The following is a 16,977-nucleotide window of genomic DNA, read 5'->3' as shown; positions in this document are numbered from 1 at the left end:
TGTTTTTGTTTTTCTGGTTGAAAAACCAAAAGACAGAATAAGGATCTTGGAAATTTATCCATGATAAGGGACATGGTGCGTCTACAGAAGACCTCTGCTCCATTATGAGGCCCTGACTGTACTTCCCACTGTACTCGATAATGCCAGTAAAAGGTGCCTGAGACTCATTGTCACGTTTCTAAGTTAGTTTACAAACACAAAACCCATGATTCCTCCAAACATGATTTCTAGAACTTTCTTTTCAAAATAGAAGCAGCTGACCATCACTGTCCTTTTCAAAGCACAAAGGACCACGTCTGCATTTTTCATCTTCAGCATGACTGCATTCTTAAGGGACTGGCCAATTTCTTTAGAATAAGAAATGGGTGAATCTAATTTAGGGCGTCCCAACCTTATTGAAAGAAATCCACAGGTTCCTTGTTTCTTGTTTTTTTGTTTTGTTTTGTTTGCTATGTCTTTTTTTTTTTTTATGGGGACATCTGGGCTTACTATTTTCTCACACATACACTAAGAAATGGGCATCGCAACATTTCCGTGAGTTTAGATCGACCATTTTGCATTTCTAGTTCTTAAGGAAAACATTTCTTGATGAAAAATACTTTATCTAGATGATATTGGAGGGATTCTTTTTTGATTACTAATTATCAGACAGGGTATTGATTGGATATAAGTTTAGCAAGTGGTGGTCTGGGGATGGATTTGATGGAGGGTGGAAGACAAAGGCAGGAGACACAAGGCTTCTAAACAGCTGGCCACAGAGCACTGGAGAAGCCGATACACACATGTGCCTTTTAAGGAAAGTAAGCAGGCAGAGTCACACTCTACACCGTTGGACTTCTCAGTCTCTAAAAACTGCAGAGACTTGACTCAGGATTCTTCATCTAATCCTGAAGAACCTGAATCGAAACAGAAAACTGCCCAGAACAAACACCAAAGGCCATGCCCACCCTCCAGGTGAATGTGTTGAACTAGCTTGTGATCCTAATAGAATTTTAAAAGACTCATCTAAAATCCTTACTGAGAGAAATCTTTTCTCTCATTTGAGACCCTCATTTAAAAACAAAATAATCCCGGGTTTTTTTTAACAGATTATTTCTCTGGTTTTCCAGCTAGAGATACCAGGCAGCCAAAACCACAGGACAGGCAACCATTTCTCTCAGTTCTTGATCTCAGTGGGCAGCATTTGCTAGACACTGGTGTGTACTTTGAAGATCGAGCATCTTGAAAAGCCAGTCCTGGCTCAGCAGTATTTCCTGCAAGCTCCCAGTGAGGCCAGTGCTGCTAGTCTGTGGTGCACTCTTAGTGAGTGGGAAGTCTCTAACTGTGGATCCAATCCTACACATCTACTGCACAAAGCCCTTCCCAGCAGCCCCTCCCATGCTCTCCCATCTATATCCTTACCTCACTCAGTCATCACTCATGTAACCTAAAGCTAACAGACGGGGAAGCCATCACCAGGGTTTGGGTAAGAAGAATAACTGACTTTTTTTCTTTGGAATGATCTTACGCTTATTACAGTTGGGTTTCAATGTTTCTCTGCTTTTGTGGTACTTAACATTTGATGTCTCTGTAAGTTGTGAAGCAAATTATAAGTAATGAATATGGATGATTTGCATCCGTAGCCCGGAGCCAGGCTGGAGCTATTATGATATTGCTTTCAAGAGATGAACTCAGAGTTAGATCAAAACTTAGCAAAACTTACACTGTCACAGCCCAGTTAGTAATTGATATCAAGTCTGTGTAGACCTATTATAAGCTTCCTCGTGTGTTTGCAGTTGAGAACTACTTCCTTCTCATTGTTACCCTTTGTGGATTCAAAACACCGATGATTCAAAGATGAGCAAGGCCCGGGATCAGAAAGATTGTTTGTGAGAGAAATTCAGAGCCGTGTGCATGTTAGCCACTGTGTGTGAGCAGCCGGTGTTACTCACTACATTTTCAATAAAGAGAAGTCTCCTGACAGCTCCTAAAATGGGAGCTGAATGAGCAAGGCTGAAAGATTCTGGAAACTGATACAGCATTTGATAAATTTTATGTAACTAAAGGCAATCCAAAGATATCATTTCAATTTTTAAAAATATTATATTTATTTATCTACTTAGCCTGTGAAGGGTGTGTGTGTGTGTGTGTGTGTGTGTGTGTGTGTACATGCACAGGTATAAGCCGTGGCATACGGGTGGAGGTCAAAGGATAACTGGCAGGAGTGGGTCATTCCTTCCATCATGTGGGTCTAGGAATTAAAGTTGGATCCCTAGGCAAGCTCCCTCACCAGAGCCGTCCAGACGGCTCGTTTCATGTATAATGGAATAGAATCAAATACCTTTTGAACACATTTCTATAAAAATCCATCTAAGAAACAAACTTAAATATGATTCTTTTTCTACTTCACTCAGTTTATTTCAATAATTCATGTATTTCTTTAACTGTTCTTCTGTATGGAAATTAGGTGAGATAGAATGTTTAGAGAAAACAACACTAATTGTATGAAGTGACATTCTAAACCTCAGCATGGAATAAAAGACATGGTGTCAGATGACAGCCTTGGCTTGCTGCTATTTACCCATGCTATTCCATGTGAAGAGCATGCACTGTCTCCATTAGGTTATTCGTTTCTCACTGCACACATAACCCAAAATGCATTCCTCCCACCCCTCCTCCTACACCTAATACTATAAAAAATAAAAGGCATGGGATTGGAGCTTTCAAAAAAAATTAAAGCTAGAAGAAGATTCTCTTAAACATCTGAAAACTTTATGTTTCCTAAGGACAAATGAGGAACCACATTTGTTTTTGAAAGCTTTAATGTTTTATTCATCACATATTTTTTTTCATTTACTTTCATCTTATCTTTAACTCTAAGACATTTGAGAATACTCTCAGATATTCATCCACCACCGTCTAGTTTTAACAGATGGGAACGCTATGGGAAGATAGCTGTTATGTTGTCTGTTAGTTTTTTTTTTCCATTAAAAAGAAATATTTCTTAAAAAATCATATTTAAAGTCTAAGAAACTGGCAACCTTACCAATGGGTTGGGTGAGCAGCCAACACTGAAACTGTTTGCTATGTTCCATTCACAAGTTCATCAGAACTTTAATGGGTGAGAAGGGGGCCTCTTTTCTATGCTTTGTGTAGCACTTGGGTGTTCAAAATTATGATGCCATCTTCTGTATTTGTTTGGGGGACAAACAACTTGTCTGCCTGGATCAAAGTCTGAAAGGCAAATGTTTGTTTTTCTTTACATTGATGTTTATAATTTGAAATGTATTATCTTTTTTGGTTATTTGCCATTCAAAGTATCATGCTATATAATTTTAGATAAGCATTAAGTAGTCTTATCTGTAATATTAATTTAGACTTCTGCTTAAACCTTAAAGAAAAAAAGTCCCATAAATGAAGTGCCTGTAGTTGCTCATCTATTGGGTTTTCTGTTGGAGTTTGAGTCTTTCCTGGCCGGGTTTATATTAACCACCCCTCCCCATTTCACCAAGAGAATTATGTTTAAATGGCCACCTACATTTGACAACATCCTGATTCAATAAATAAAATTAGAGTAATAATTTTGCACTTCAAAGCATGCTTTTGGGTTTTCTATGGGTAGACAGACACTTAGCTCTTTCTAGGTTCTCAATTTTAAGGCGTGCTTTTCATGATTTGGGAATATTTGATTTCCCCCCCTCTGCACTAAGACTAGAAACTTTAAAGCTAACTTCAAAAAACTTCACAATTACTTTAATAGTGACATGTTTAACTGCCGATTCTTAATTTTTGATCAAGGTAGTGGATCAACCTTGAGAGTTTTCAGTTCTTCAAAATGGAGTTCATGAGTCAGAGCCATTTTCAGATGAAGTGTAATGGCTCCTACCATTGTGCATTCAACACTGTTAACCACTAATCATCACGACCTTAACACACATAACTTGGGTGTAGGAGAGAGCATTAAAAAAAAAAAAATTATGCACCTGCTTCATAAGGAAAAATTAAACCCGAGTTTCTCACATAAGACTTAAGCTCATATATATGCATGTTAGTGTAATTTGTGTAATAAATCAACCCTATTTGGCTTGTCTTTTCTGTAGTCGGCTAAGCAAATGAGTACCACCTCATTAAGGAACATCTGGTGAGTAATTTTCACCTGGTTTGAATAAGTGATTTTTTTATACTGAGATGTTATCCCATCATTAATAAAACATCACCATGAATCTTATTCGTCTCCTTTCCTCACCCCACCTGTAGAATTTTTCTTGGTGGGTAATGGGACTTTTGCTAAAATGTAATTGCATTTACTTGTACAAAGACAATTTCCACCCTCTTAAATCAGTGTAAAAGGCCTCATGCTGTGCTTGCAGACTACAGAAGAAAATATGTTGCTGTGTATAATTCTGTATTTGCTTGAGAATTTCCAAGATGGGGCAACCTACCCTCTACCTTTGAGGTAATTGAAACTTACATGGAAAGGATTGGGAAAGCGCATGTCTCTGCTTGTACACTCTAGTATTGAACATGAATCTCATCGGACAATAAAAATGACGTGCTTGGAGACAGGGCAGTGCACGGGAGCATTCATACAAAGGCAACGCCAGTGGAGAGATTCAGAACGCTCAGGCTGCTCAAGAGCAAGATCCGGAGCAGGTGGGTACGTTAAAAAACCGTCCAGGAAGGCCTCAAGGCAGCCAAGACCTGGGATACCAGGGATGGGAGAGCTCCCCTCCGGCTTGAACGCCATTGGACCTCTGGGCTGCACCAGTCGCCAGGGTTTCTGAAGACCCCTGCCAGCATCGCCGCCGGCCTGCTGGTCAGGAATGCCGGGGCTCGCGCAGGTTGCCACGCGGTGGCTGCCGCCCCGGCGGTGACTGTCGCGAACCTTGCCGAGCCGCGGCGCTCTGGAGCTGCGCCGGCTGCAGCCGGTGCTGGCCGGGCGGAGGCGCGGCCGGTCCCCTCGGGGCGGGGCCGGGGCGGGGCGTCGGGCCGCGCGGCAGGTGTGGGCGCGCGGAGGTGGCACAGCCCGCGGCGCCTTAGACCTGCGCACAACGCGGGACGCAGAGGCGCGCGCGGGGTGCGTGGAGGCCGCAGGTAAGCCGGCCCGGGCGCGCGGCGAGCCACCCTGGGGTTGGTGGGAGCCGAGGGACGAGGAGGCTCGGCGGCGCGCGTGGGGAGCGGAGGCGCGGTCTCGCACAGTCACCCGCGCTCGGCCACACGCTCGGGCCGCGCGCGATCCTCGAGCGCGCAGGGAAGCAGAGCGCGGCGTGCGTGCTGGAGCGCTCTCCGCTGGGGAGTCCCCGCGTTGCCCACGCACCATTTCAAACTCCTGGTGCTTTGGAAACTTCCCGGGGGCCCCTCCGGTGGAGTGCACAGAAACGAGGCGTGCGGTGAGAACCCCACAGCCGAGGATTCGCTTGTTTTCAGTTCGTACTCGTACGGTGGAAAAAGAGGATGAAGGATGTTCGTCAGCTCCTGCCCCTTCTCTCCGTGACCCTCCTTTGGAAGGCCCGGCTCCTCGGCTGCTGCAGGGTTTCCTCAGCCAGGCAGTGGCCGTGTCGGGGGCAGCGAAACAAGCTCAGGTGGCCTCCTAAAGAGCTAAGCGACAGGGACAGGCAAGAGGGCTCACAACCTGCACCAAGGGTTGGAGCTGTGGCCCTCCTGCCAGGGGACTGTTTCTGGAACCCGAATCGGGTCTTTCAGCTTCCTCATTGAAATCCTGGCACCTTTGAAGTGGAATTAGAGGGGGAAGTAGGCAGGAATTTTTCATTTATTTATTTATTTATTTATTATTTATTTATTTATTTTGCGGGAGTTTATTACCTGTGGATTAAAATGCTTGGTGAGCGGAAGTTTCTACAACGCTCGGTTTTATAATTTGTTTGGAGGAAGTTTTGGTTGACTTGATTTTTTTGTTTTAAGTGATTTAAAAGTGACGGTCGACTTTAGGTTTATTGAGTTTCTCGTGTTTGGTTGGAGGGGAGCTAACTTTTTAAGTTGTTTCCCACTGTCATTCTGGTTATTTTTTTCAGTATCTCCAGAGGCAGTTCCTTAGGTATTTTATCTTGATTTTTTATCATCAAAAAAAGGCTTAAAATAATATTGTGCGGTTGTCCCCCACCAAGGAAGTAGTATAGTTAGCTTTCTTTCTCCTTTGTAACTTGTACAGGGCCTCTTGAAAACTAGGTTGGGTCCCCAAATAGGCATTTTTGATTCGTGTTTAATAGACTTTTTTTTTTTGAGGTGGGGTGGGGCTTCTGGAAAAGTTTCTTTTACATCATATTAGGTCTTTATTTTATACGTAGGTGTTGCTTTCATGGTTGATGTGAGAGAGAGCAAGAAGCCTGAAAGCTAGAAGAGCCTAGAAGGCTCTTGAAGTTTTATAAATTCTGACGAGTACATAGTAGTGACTAAATCCTTGACGGACAGTGTGGACTCGGCTTGTTTTAAATAGGTTATTATAGGACGAAAGCTATGAGACATCTACTATTTGAATATCTTTATAAAAATGGAAGTGGAAAAAAATGGAGAACAAGAAAACTTTGTGTATCATTTTCCCCTCATTTTGAAATCAGTTTTCTTGATTTGCCCCAGAACTGAAGCTATATTAAATACCGTTGTTAACTATTTAGGGTAATTATAGAACATTAATTGATTTGTTTTAACAATAATTTTTTTCAGTGATAGGTTTTTGTTGAATGTGTTTTGCTGGGAATATTGACGCCTTGAGATTAGATATCATTAAATTCTTCATAATTGCCACAATTGCATTACTTGTGTCTTAAGTATTTTTATCATTCGAACATTGGGGGGGGGGCTCTTAAGTTTAAACGTAAAAAGGCGAAAATGTAACCTCTAATTACTAACATTTAAGGGATAAAATATAGTATTAAAAGACAATATGGAATTTGAAGGCATTTTAGGATAGATAATTCTCTAATCATAAACAAGAAAGGGCTAGTAATAATGCTTTAAAACATCTTCTTGATATATTTAATAACTGGTTGCTTAAAAAGTAACCCCCAAATGTCTCAACAGTTTTAATGAGTGATAAATTTTGTTATTACATAGTTCTGCAATGTAGGGGGAAAAAAAAACTTTTGTTGAATCTAGAATAGATGCAGCTTAAGTAAAAGAAATGGTGAAATTTGATCTTTGAATTTTGAGCTACATTTTCACTGGGGGCTTTTAAACAATGACAGTAAGTTGTATAGAAAGTAAATCAGTTATTTAATCTGTACGTGTAAGTACCCTAATATGCTTGCTTCATTTGCAGAGTCTCGGGTTGTCTTTCACTCCAGGCTTAAAAAAAAAAAAAAAAAAAAAAACCTTGGGAGGAGGTTGGAGATGATGGGGGAAGCTTTACATTGCACATGGGTGTGGGAGAATCTGTGTTGACTTCAGGAGTAAGGAGGTTAAAAGGTAGAGTGTAGGGTCAAGATTCTCTTGTAGATCCTCTAGGATCTTCTACTTTTCCTGTAATCAACATTTTAAGCAATATACAGTTATTGCATGCATGAGAGCAGAGCGGGGAAAGTCCGCTTCCAATACCTTGAAACCCTGATTCTGGCTTTATCAAGTCTGTTCTGTTTTGTATTTTCTAGCCGATCCTAGCTATTGAGCACTTGAAGCCAACTTTCGGATTACAGAGAATTCGCTAGGTGATTTCTATTTTCAGAGAAATACTCTTTTGAGACACCATTATTTTAATATCCCAAATAGCACCAATCTTTTGAGCAAAACAGTAATTGTTCTAGTAATTTAAAACTACACTTTTAGCAGGGAAAATACAATGTACATGACTGCCAATGCTCATAGTATGATCTTCTTTGGTCCACTTCCATTTCTTGCTTTGTGATGCCTCTGACACATCATTCTGATGCAAAAAACTTGAGGTGGGGGAAGCTGGGGGGGGGGGCGGGGAGCGTTCAGAAAACAAGCAATGCGTGTTGATCCTCTTTCTACTCTATAAGCCTGAGTCTTCGTGACACAGATCCACAAGAAGTCTGAGAGTCTTAACCCCATGCCCCTTTACTGAGCCTGAGAGAAGACAGGACAGACAAGAGTCAGCTCTGCCATTTGCAAAGCGGAAGCTTGTGCTCCACAGCAGACCCAGCCCGTGGTCTAACTCAGCTTTACTTCCTTGCCAGGGGCATAACAACTGGAGTTAAAAGACTTATACCCAGATGGGGAAATTAGTGCCATTTGTGTATAGGCTGTAGCCTTATTGAAGCTGCTTTCAAAGTAATTGGGACGAAATCAAGACATAGTATGATTTAATTATAAGTCCTCTAGGGTGGGTAGTGGGTAGGAGTCTGTGGCTCAGAATATATTTAGGCTTTTCACTTATTTTGAGTTGTTTACAGTTTGCATTGTAGTTGTTCGTGTGTGTGTGTGTGTGTGTGTGTGTGTGTGTGTGAGAGAGAGAGAGAGAGAGAGAGAGAGAGAGATTTACTTATGCTTATATAATTTGGAAGATGTAAATTTTAGCTATTGGTTTAAGTTTTCTGCTGAGGTTATTCTTTGATGGATTGTCTTCATTGTGTTTTAAGTTGATGCCCTTTGGAAGTAATTCTGATCTTGAACCAGGATGGTGGTGGTGGGAGAAACCTACTGTGTCTAAAAGCCAGTCTAACCTGACAGTTGAAACCTTCCTTCAGTTATCTCTGACAGTTTCAGGTAGACTTTGACCATGTTAATAAGCTGAATGTATGTTGCATAACTTAAGAGAATTCAGCCCTGAAAGTCGTGCTCCACAACTTGTGGGCTGAGTGATTTTTTTCTCTCTCTCTGGTTTAAGTATAGCATGCAATGTCTAGTGGAGACCAGTATTTCTATCCGTCTATGTTGAAAATTGTTTAGAATCTAGGGTTTTAATACAGGCAAGGGACTGATAGTCTAAAATCCAACTCATGAGAGCTACTACCTAACACAGTCTGAGATTGCTAAATTATAGTGTGCTATAGATATAGTCCTTTTCACAGAGTCGCTATTGAGTCACCTGTGGAGATTGTTAACTGTTTCCTGACTTAAGCCTGGCTGTTTAGTGATCATCGCAACTCCAGTGATCAAATTCTTTTGTGAGTCTTAAATAACAACAGTGACTTTGCTCTGTACCTACAAAGCCCTGGGTTCAATCCCCATCACGGAAATAAAGCAAAACCAGATTAAAAATGTGAGTGTCTGGACAGATGGAAGTCTGAGTCCTTCGGCTCTACAGGGGAGTGGAGCCTTTTAAATGAGGAGTAGCTTTAGACCAGAACTTTCATGTTTCTGCCGGTCATTCTATTGCCTGGTGAGTCCTGTCCTGTCCTGTTCTGTGCCATAACTCAAAACTAACTGACTTCTCTCTCTCTCTCTCTCTCTCTCTCTCTCTCTCTCTCTCTCTCTCTCTCTCTCTCTTAAATGAAGAGAGTGTGGAATCTAATTAAACTTAAAAAATAATTTTTTTTTTAAAGTGAAGTCAGATTTCATCGTGACTTCAGTGACTCTGAAACACCTCTCCGTACCCAATCATCTCCAGTGGCAGACTAAAGCCCTCGGGGGTTGCTGTTACTTTTGTCTTTAGAGATAGGATTAAGATGAGGTTTTATGTGCAAGCAAAGAAAAGGTTTGGATTTTATTTCAAAGTAACAGATAAGTAGAAATACCTAGATTGATGTGTGATGACTAGCTTCTGTTTGCTCTTAGTAATTAAGCAGTCACAGTTTTATAAAACTTTAACTCCTGGAGACAAATTTTTAGTTTTATATAAAAGGAAATTTCACTTAAGTCCTCTTGATCTTATTAAATATTAAGTCAAATTAGCTCAGAGATGCTTGCTTTTTGTGATTTATCACTTTCAACCACCAGTCGCTGAGACTATTTTGATGAAAAAGAAATAATTGAAAATAAAATGAGGAAAATGTAAAGTAAAGACCAGTCGGATTAATTTTTAAAGCACTAAATCTTTAATATGATTTTTCCTGTTTGGGGGTTTTCAAGTTCTGGTGAAATGCCCATGTATTTGAAGTAATGACAAAGAGGATGAATTTGAAAGCTCTACTTTCCTTTATTGTTAAATGCATTTGATAATTTTTCGAAGCTGATGTCCAGAATTTTGTTTCACTTAACAATTGATCAAAACAATAAATAAAAATGGAAAAGTAAGTCTCAGTTAAGGAACAAATTCATTTAAAGCCTGTCTTTGTTTTGAAGAATTCATTTTACCAATTACAAGTGTTCGTAGGCTCCTTTTTTTTCCCCCCGAAATTTACTAAATTAGACGCGGTAAGAAAACTGTGTATTTAGAAATAACTGGCGGATTGACAGGCTTTAGCACTAATTAGTGAAGCTAAAAATAATGTGTGCTGGTCATATTAAAATGTAAAAACAGCTTGTCATTGTTATTCACTTGTAGTTCAGAACCCATCTCATTAACACGGATATAGAACTGCCTTCTTGGGCCAGAGAATCAATATCACCCAAAGCTTTTTGTCAAAATCAAATAAAATATGTGTCTCACCTGTCTTGGTTGCCAGAGCAGCACTGACTGTAGAGTTATCTTCATCTTCTGATCGTTTTCTGTGCCCCATGCTTTGTGTGTCCTATGGGAGACCTTCTCCACAGTTCTCGTGATTTAGCTGCCGTGATCGTTTTTATTTTACAGACTGGAATACAGGCCTGGAAAGATTAAAGATTTCAGAAATCTCCTAAATGGTGCAGTCTGTGTGTTTCCTATCTCATCTCTGCTTTTAATTTGCTGTATATCATGATATTTAAGCAGATTATTTGTTATTTTTTTAAGTTGGTTTGAGAGTCATTATATTGTAAGTGTGTGTGTGTTCTTTCTTAAATTTTAGAATTGGTTCAAGCCTCAAGTCCACATCCATAAAGGTATAGGAGATAGACAGACTATTACTGTAAGTAAAGTAATAGCTTAGGACTCAACACGTTAGGGAACCAAGTTTAGATGGATTCTAAATTGTCTCTGGTGGTCATTCCATGAAAAACACACAGAACAATTTTCTCCTGAACCTTGAATAAAAGGATAACTTTTTATTTTTATTTTTATTTTTTGGTACTTTGAAAGTTCTAATGTCTGTGTGGGTAATAGTACAGTAGCAGGCTGGCTCAGTGTATATAGGTGCCTGTCACTGCTGATGTTCTCAGGTCTGAACTCATACGGTGGAAAGAGCCAACTGACTCCTGCAAGCTGTCCTTTGTCACATGTGTGTCATGGCGTATGTGTGTTAACATACAAACACATACCCTGAATTTCCAGGCTCAGCACGACTTGAATTTAAGTTTCTCATCTGTGTCTTCTTGGCAAGCTAGTTTGTATTTTATGGTAGGTAAAGGTCTTGTACAAACATAAAGACCCCTTCAAAGCTAACATGTTGTTGTCTGAAAACCAGTGTGTGGGAGATGTGGTAAAATAGCAGGAACATCTGACCAAAGAGTGGACAGAATTTGAAGGTTAAATAAAGCAATAATCACATTATGGAGGAGAGCTTTAATATGGATGAATATTAAAAATATTCATTTGTAGAGAGAGAGCAAATTAAGTTCAAAGGTCAAAACAAAAAAGTGAAAAAAATTAGAGATTTTAAATTAAAAATATAAATGTAGAATATAAATTTCATAGTGGACAAATGACATTTAGACAGCAAAAATATTAGAGCTTTAGGGTTTTTCACTGAGTACCTCCTGGTATTCATTGGGTCATAGTGAATATATTCCAGGAAAGCAAAATCTCTGAGAGCTTGAGAGCTTGGCTGTAGGGAAAAAAATCCCAAGGACAACCAAACCCTACACAATAGAATATAAAGTGATTTGCAAATGGGAAGACATTGTCTTTGCCTGTGGAAATTAGGGGGTGCACAGAAACTTGTAGCACTGAAATTAAACACCGGAACAAACAGTATCATTATCAGAAATGGAATTCCCAGAATGTGAGCGCCTAGCATTCTAGAAAATAACACTAGATTATGCATGGTCATCTATGGGAATGCACAGAGAAAGCAGCACAGACTGCCCACTAGCTACCAGGACTGACTGCTCAGTCTGAGCAGCAGGCCACTTAAAGGGTGCTGTGGCCGGAACGGCCTCACCATGTATAATAGCGCTCCACACTGTCCCTCATAGCTTCCAATCAGAGGCTAGGGACCGTGCACAGACATCAGATGCCAAGCCCAGGGGTTCTAGTCCCAGCTCAGCACTTAGCTTCCGTATGTGTAAACTTAGACAAAACTTAAAACTCTACTCTGCCGTCCTCATTTCTTAAGTGAGATTAAACTAAACTGATGGCTTTCACACAGAGAATATCAAATGAGCTTGTATATGCAAAAATTGTGTATATGCACAGTTCTGTAGCAGAGGAGGAGTCTTTTGGAATTACTTCTGAGAAAGAAATTAGACAAGAGGATAGGTCTGTGGTTTTGTTCTTTTCATTGTTCAAAGTTTTTAAACCCTTAGAAAGTCTTCTGAATTCCAGGTTTCCTACCTAGAGTCTAGATCATGGGGGAGTTTGGATAGAATTCATGGTGGCGTGCGGTTGGTAAAGCTGTAAAAATTATATTGGCTTTTACTAATCTCTGATTGAACCTTAGAATTTTGTCATATTTACCACAACTGTGGTGACTTTATTGGGGGTGGATTTGGATACTTTAATATCGTATTGAAATGACTTATGTATTGCATACCTTCAACATTATGGTAATCATGAGAACTGCTATTAGACCTGTCTTCAATCTATTAATAAAGAATCACATAGAGGGACTTGAGATAACTCAGTAAGTAGGTAGAAAGTGCTTGCCTTTTAAGCATGAAGACATGAGTTCAAATCCCAGAACTCACATTTAATAATAAAATCCTGCCATGGCAGTACATGTTTGTAATATAGTGAAAACAATGGCTTGTGTAATCTAAGGCATAGTGCTTCATTCTGTAGTCCAGGAAAGGACCATTTCTGTCTGTCTAAGGTGCAGGTCAAACTGTGCCAGCCAGCTCAGAGGGTGATGGCCCTAGTGAATGGCAACTGACACACACAGTCTTGGGTAAATACCTTCTGGGCACCTAGACAGCACCCAGACAGGGACCATCAGAGAGCTTATCTGGAAAGACACACAAAAAGCAGATGTTTGCATTTTACTTTTAAATTTCATATACCTGCCATAGTGCATTTCACCCATAAAAGGGATGGTGACTGAGACTGCTCTGCCCCCAGGGACCTCTGCTCAGCCCTGAAGCACAGCACTGCCTGGACCTTTAACACAGTGTGTATCCGTCCTCAGCTGCTTTAGGTCTTAGGTCTTAGGTCTTGGTCTTGGGCCATACTCTCTGCTGACTTAGCATCTTATAAGAAGTAATTGAGAAGCTTGTGTGGCAGTATCTTTTGAGGCCACTGTCCTGTCGAAAGTCTTCTGGTTCTACTTTATGTTTTAAAGACATGGGATTCATCTGCAAAGCACAGCAGATAATCTAATATTTAATGTCTACATCGTGCTCATCTCAAATGCTGGATATTTGAGGTTCCTCAATAACAGATATTTAGAGGAATGGTCATCTTGGGAATTGGCGTTGTTCTTCAGTTCGTTTGATGATGATGGCCTTACCATTGAGAAAGCATGGGTTTAAGTGGAACAACTGTAAGCACCATATCACAAGAGGACGTGGGTTCAAATCGTCAGCATCCACCTAAAGAGCCTGGCATGGCCATGCGTACCTGTAACTCCAGTGTTGCAGAGAGGAGGATCCGGGTTAGATTCTCTCCAGCCAGGTTAGTCTAAAGGCTGGCTTCATGTTTAATGGGAGGTGATGTCTCAAAACATAACATTAGAACCCAACATACTTCTTTGCCCTGTGCATATGTGGTCATGGACACATGCATCTGCACACACATGTGCAAGCCCCCTACACACACACACACACAGAGAGAGAGAAAATTTTAAATCTGGAAGGATCCAGATTCTCTTTGGGGCTAATGATAATCGTGGCCAGGGAAGGTAGGATATTTACCAAGGCTCCTGGAAGGGCAAATGGTAGACCCAAGAGTCTATAAATGGGCAATCTTGCCTTTCTAACCCAGTAGCTTTTTTTTTTTTTTTTTTTTTGGAGTATTTTCTACAAAGTTATAAATAGGACCCACAGGTCACATCCCTTGTAAAAACTGGGCCAGTATACTTTCTTTATTAAACATATTAAATAAAGCTTACCATTTAGAACTACTTGCAGAGGACCTGAAGTCAGTTCCTAGCACCCACATAGGTGCTTACAACCATCTTTACCTCCAGTCTCTGGGGATCTGATGTTGTCTTCTGGCCTTTGTGGATACCAGGCATTCATGTGATGTGCAGGCAAACAGTTGAATGCATCTCTATTCATTATTTACAAGAAGGGTGTTCTAAATGTTTCACATACAGCAGGCCAGGGCTCACAACAACCCATCTATCCAGGCAGGCATTCTGACTGTCTCTGTTTTACAGAGGGCTGCAGCATGGGCTCTCTGCCTTGGTACTCCTCACATCTTGGCTGTGTGATTGGTTGTAAGAGGGAGATGGGCCCACTCACTGAACAGTGTTTAGCACCATTCCTGTTCTCTTAGCTGTGCCAGCCAGAAATAGCCTCAGCTATATAGCCAGACGCCCCTTGAATTGCTCCTGGTTGAGATTTACTGCTGTAAAGTTGTAACAGAGATGTGCGTTCTTAAAAGACCTTTTTAGTGGCTTTACGGTGACTCGTGGTCCTAACTGGACAAATTACACACTGCAGGCCCTGTGTCTACATATCAGAATGTACTTGTGTGGGGGTGGATCTGAGTTAAACCTGACCCATATTGCTCTACTTTGTAGCATTTCCTCATGTTGCTTCTAGTGAGAGCCAAAGGCCACAATTTATGACCTGCTTTTAACTTCTTTTAATTGCCCCAATTCATGTATTGTCCCCTTGGATTTGACCCATCATACACGGACAGCCTTACTTTTCTCTGTGTAACAGAGAACCTAACATATCTCAATTGCTTCACAGTAAGAATTTATGTCTCAGCCAAGACTAACAGCTGCCAAGAAAAACATACCCAGTAATGAATAACTCACAAAGGTTTGGTAAAGAATAAGTTAAGTTATATGATGAAGTATATTACTAAGGTATTGGGTTTTGTTTATTCAGTGTGATAACCTGTTAAATTCACATAAGTCAAATGAGTTTGAGGTTTTGGGTCATTGTTTCTTTGTAATTTTATATTTTAGTTTCAAGAGCAGGTGGTGACTATTGGGGGGAGGGGAGCATTGAGGTTGATTGATTTAAATTCTAGCCCTGCCAAACATGCTAACCACATGACCTGTGTTTTTTTGTTTTTTCTTTTTCTAAAGGTTTGATTTCCCACCAGTAAAATGAGGTAATGATGTGAAATTGGTCACATTGTTGAAGAGTTGAAATGAGAGATTGGGCATCAGTATCCAGTTTAGGTTCCGGCCTGTAAGTTTCCCATCTTCTTTCTTGAACCAGCTTATTTGTTAACTTTATCTTCATGGTCTTTAGCTCTAAACCAGTTATTCTAGAGAGAAACATATCCTATGAAGTAGCTTTGTGCAGATAACTGGTGCAAGGCGTTGCCTAGAGAACAGGGTGGCGACTTTTGAGTACTCAAGATGGTTGGACATTGAAAGATTTATATTTAATGATAGCATGGTGGCATACGGAGGGGCCAAAGGGCCTCAGAGGGTCTATGGAGCCAAAGCCTGCCCTGTTCTTCCATTTTTAGCCAATATTTGAATGCCTGCCATGTGTTGGATGCTGTGCAAACCCTGGAGATACAAAGATGGCAAACAGAAGTTAGCTATGCTATCCCTGGTCCCTGACTCCATAGTAATTAGTTAGTCATGTGATGTCTTCATATGACTCCTTCCAAGTGATATGCACTGCCGGGAATGGTAGTGTGGCTGGACTCTGAAAGAGTATTGGGAAGCATAAATGCTGTCTGCCCTGGGAAAGAGATGAAGGTGGTGACAGCACAGGATTTGATAGTCCTATGCTGCAGTCTTTCAGCATGGGGGTCCGACCCACTGGGATATCACGAAGTCAGCTTTGTGGGCCTGATTTAGGCTGAATGTTATTTACGAAATGAAAGAAGGGAGGGTAGGAAAATGTTAAAGTGAGTTGCTCACAGTGACCTCTTGCTTTGCAAAACATCATTTTAGTCTTGTACACATTTGGTACACGTCACAATGTAGAATACCTTTCTTACAGTGATTCCCATGAAAAATATAATCACTCCTTTCTTTCTCCCCACAACCCCTTTTGTTGTTTGTTTGTTTGTTTGTTTGTTTTGGAATTGCATACACACTTATCTTGGTTTTTTTGTTTGGTTGTTTGGTCCCCCCCCACTTGGTGTTTTTGTTATTTTTGTCTTTTTTTTTTTTTTTCCTGGAGCTGAGAACCAAACCCAGGGCCTTGTGCTTGCTAGACAAATGTTCTACCACTAGCTAAATCCTCAAATACATTTACTAGTTTAAGTCCTGTTAATAGAAAGGCTGAGCAGCTTGTTTATCTTGGCAGCCATCCTTCAGCACTTCAAGTGTGCTGTCATGAGCACCTCTGTGTAGAGAATGTGTACTTCAGTAAGTTCTTAGAGGAGGCAAACAGTCGTGCATTTACGCACCTAGGTACCAGAGTGGTGGGTTCTGATTTACAGCCACAAGGACTGTCTTGTCACACAGCAAGAATGTTTTGAAACTTGGTCAGAAGCAAGCACAGAAGGCAGATGCAGTGCCACATATCATGTGCTAGGAACAAGACCACTGTCCAGGACTAGGACCCGCAAACATCATTTCACTCTTTGACCTCATTGTTGGTTCTGTTTTATTCCACAAGTGTTGAGAGAGGAGTGACGCCCTGCACTGAGGATAAGAAAGGTGCTCACGGGCTGGTGAGATGGCTCAGTGGGTAAGAGCACCCGACTGCTCTTCCGAAGGTCCAGAGTTCAAATCCCAGCAACCACATGGTGGCTCACAACCATCC

The 16,977-nt window shown here is 40.9% G+C and overlaps 1 long non-coding RNA gene across 2 annotated transcripts in view; it reads left to right on the top strand.

The window, feature by feature from the left end:
• The first annotated feature begins 1,421 nt into the window (after positions 1–1,421).
• Positions 1,422–16,977, top strand: part of LOC110293748 — a 32,886-nt gene continuing 17,330 nt past the window's right edge. Inside the window, exons 1-3 of one of the 2 annotated variants that reach the window (XR_002377844.1) lie at positions 1,422–1,465; positions 4,436–4,632; positions 15,330–15,435. This is a non-coding gene — a long non-coding RNA (uncharacterized LOC110293748). Of the gene's footprint in view, positions 1,466–4,435; positions 4,633–4,987; positions 5,074–15,329; positions 15,436–16,977 lie in introns of those variants that run through there. The other variant, XR_003836399.1, reaches the window with a different exon arrangement.

This window comes from Mus caroli, chromosome 4, assembly GCF_900094665.2.
Source record: "Mus caroli chromosome 4, CAROLI_EIJ_v1.1, whole genome shotgun sequence".
NCBI lineage: Eukaryota > Metazoa > Chordata > Mammalia > Rodentia > Muridae > Mus > Mus caroli.
This window is presented reverse-complemented; position numbering and strand designations above follow the sequence as displayed.